General features: G+C 52.3%; 1 protein-coding gene across 1 annotated transcript in view; it reads left to right on the top strand.

Moving 5' to 3' along the window:
* SLC6A19 (solute carrier family 6 member 19) overlaps positions 1-3,006 on the top strand; it is a 22,260-nt gene that overhangs the window by 790 nt on the left and 18,464 nt on the right. The window lies entirely within an intron of this gene.

The following is a 3,006-nucleotide window of genomic DNA, read 5'->3' as shown; positions in this document are numbered from 1 at the left end:
TTTTTTTTGCCGTACGTGGGCCTCTCACTGCTGTGGCCTCTCCCGTTGCGGAGCACAGGCTCCGGACGCGCAGGCTCAGCGGCCATGGCACGGGCCCAGCCGCTCCGCGGCATGTGGGATCTTCTTGGACCGGGGCTCGAACCCGCGTCCCCTGCATTGGCAGGCGGACCCTCAACCACTGTGCCACCAGGGAAGCCCAAGAATGTCTTTTAAAAGCAATGGTTAAACATGTCAGAGAAACATAGTGTGGGTGTGTTTCGTGTTTGGTAATTGCAATCATTGTTGCTTTAGTTGTGGTCACCCATTTACAACGCTTGGTGACAGTTGATTTATCTCTTGTGAACATAAAATACAGTGTGTGTGGAAAAAAAATACTAGCAAACAGAATCCAACAGCACATTAAAAAAAATGTCAGAGAAAGAGTTTGATATGAAAATTGTGTTGTTATGTGTACCAGCAACACACAAGATAAACATTAAGAACAAATACCATTCACAAGAGTGTCCAAAAGTGTCAAATGCAAGAATAAATGCGATGAAAGATCTCCAAGACCGCCACACGAAAAAAACTATGAAACGTACTCCCTGGCGGTGCCGTGGTTAGGACTTTGCACTTTCACTGCTGAGGGTTCAAGCCCTGGTCAGGGAACTACAAGATCCCACAAGCAATGTGGAGTGGCCAAAAAACCCCACAAAAACAGTAAAACATTATTGAGAAAAAGAAGACCTACATTAATGGAGGGATGTACTACCCTTACGGTTTGAAAAACTCAATATTGTTAAGGTCCCGTTTAAATTGATCTATAGACGGAATGCACTTGAATCCAAATGCCAGCAGGTTTTCTGTGGAAATTGGCAAGCTTATCCCACAAAGTATGCATCCTTGAAGAACACAGTTGGAAGACGTAAGACCTATCATACATCTTCAGGAATGAAGGCTGTGTGCCCTGGAGAAGAGAGTGGGCAAAAAGACCAAAGGAACATGATGGAGAGTGAAGAAACAGACCACAGGTATGAACATTTATGGCAAGGGCAGCTCTGCAGGAAGTGAGAAAGGGTGACAGTCTGGGTAAAAGGTACCACAGGTTGTTTGGACATGTCCCCCCGCCCCCCCCCACCCCCAAGAAGGACTCTTGGCCAACAGCTGCCCGCACACAGCACGTGACAAGAGGATCATTGACTTAAACGCATAAGGAAAACATTAAAGCTTCTGGATTAAACGTGAGAGGGTGTCTTCATGACCTTGAGGTGGGCAAGGTCTTTTAAAGGTGAGCTGATCCGACAACATTGTAATGGGAGCTGCTTCTCATCAAAGGCACCCTGAGAGGACAGAGGCTAAGCGGGAAGAGGCTTGGGAAGCTCTGGGTCCCAGAGCGCATGACCAGGTCCTCGAGGTTAGCGGGACGGGGCCAGCATCCCACCAGCAAAGGACAATTGAATGGGTTTCACGGGAGGACAGCGGTGTCACAGGCCTGGGGGGAACGCCGATTAAGGCCACCGTGCACTGCCTTTAGCGGGGTCACTGTGGCCACAAGGTCCGGAGGCCGGTGACTGGTGACAGTGTGGACCATCCCCGGGGGCCGGCCTGCGGGTAGCTGGCTCAGTCCTCTCGGAAGCGGCTTTGCAGCGTCTTCTCAGGCTGGGCCAGTGCACGCCCCGGGGGCATCATCCACCCCGGTACCGTCCCGAGTGCACCGGGAGGCGAGGACGGGCTTCAGAGCGGCACTCGTGGAAACGGCACAAACCAGACGCTGTCCCGCAGGTTGAGGACAGATTGACGGACCGGGTACTTCCCGCGAGAAGACAGCGGGGCGGAGGCACAAAGAAGCCAGGGACCTCGCTTGGCCCGGGAAACCGGGAGCGGGAGGTGCGCTCCGGAGCAGCAAACCCAGCTGTGCTTTCAGAGCTGCAGGTGGACGGACAGATGGTGCCTGGGGGTGGGGGGGCAGGGCCTCTGGGTTCTGGGATGTTCTGTCTCTAGATCTGCGTGGCTGTTACAGGGATGTGCCCACTTTACGAAAATTCGCCAACCTGTCAACCAATAACAAAAAGACATGTGTTCACATACATTTATCACAGCAATATTTATAACAGGGAAAAACCGGAAGCAGCAGAGATGTGCCACGTCAGGGAAAGTTTCTGTAGTAAATTACAGTAGGCCCAACACCCGGAGCACGTTTGACGTTCGGCATCAAAAATGATGTTTCAAAGAAAAATTTAACACAGAGTTAATAAAAGAAAATAAAGAAAAATCTAAATTTAGTTTAAAAGTTTTAATTTAACGAACGGAACATTCTCAAGATATGACGTTAAGTAAAAATCACACACAGGGGCTTCCCTGGTGGCGCAGTGGTTGGGAGTCCGCCTGCCGATGCAGGGGACGCGGGTTCGTGCCCTGGTCTGGGAAGATCCCACATGCCGCGGAGCGGCTGGGCCCGTGAGCCATGGCCGCTGGGCCTGCGCGTCCGGAGCCTGTGCTCCGCAACGGGAGAGACCACAGCAGTGAGAGGCCCGCGTACCGCAAAAAAAAAAAAAAATCAGGCACAGACACTGACATGTCAAGTAGTGGGTGAGTGGGTGTCATATACGTTTATAAAACTGTATAGAACAATGAGAAAATTCCTGGTGTAAACTGTCCAATTTTCCTTACTATAAGCGTGTATTTGTTTTGTAATAAAAAGTTGCTATAGGGCAAATGTGAGTGAAGAGACAGGGAGAGGAGCGCACAGCCGGGAACGGGGGACCAGGCGATCAGCCAGAGAACTGAGTAAGCCGCACGTCCTGTCACAGGAGAAGATGCTCCTGTGGATGGGAGAGCAGGGCCACCCGCAGTCTGTGTCCTGCTCGAAGCGGGGGGACGGCCCCTGGACACCCAGAGGGCGGCAGTGTCCGAGGAGCAGTAGGGGCCTTGGCCGGAGTGGGGGGCGAGGTGAGAGCTCACGGCAGGGCAGGCAGGACCTGCAGGCTCGGGAGGCCTTTGCCCATAGAGACACAGGAGGAGGTGGAG

The sequence above is a fragment of the Neophocaena asiaeorientalis genome, unplaced genomic scaffold (assembly GCF_003031525.2).
Source record: "Neophocaena asiaeorientalis asiaeorientalis breed wild unplaced genomic scaffold, Neophocaena_asiaeorientalis_V1.1 scaffold104, whole genome shotgun sequence".
Taxonomy (NCBI): domain Eukaryota; kingdom Metazoa; phylum Chordata; class Mammalia; order Artiodactyla; family Phocoenidae; genus Neophocaena; species Neophocaena asiaeorientalis.
The sequence above is the reverse complement of the archived record's forward strand: the minus strand, read 5'-3'. Positions and strand labels throughout refer to the sequence as shown.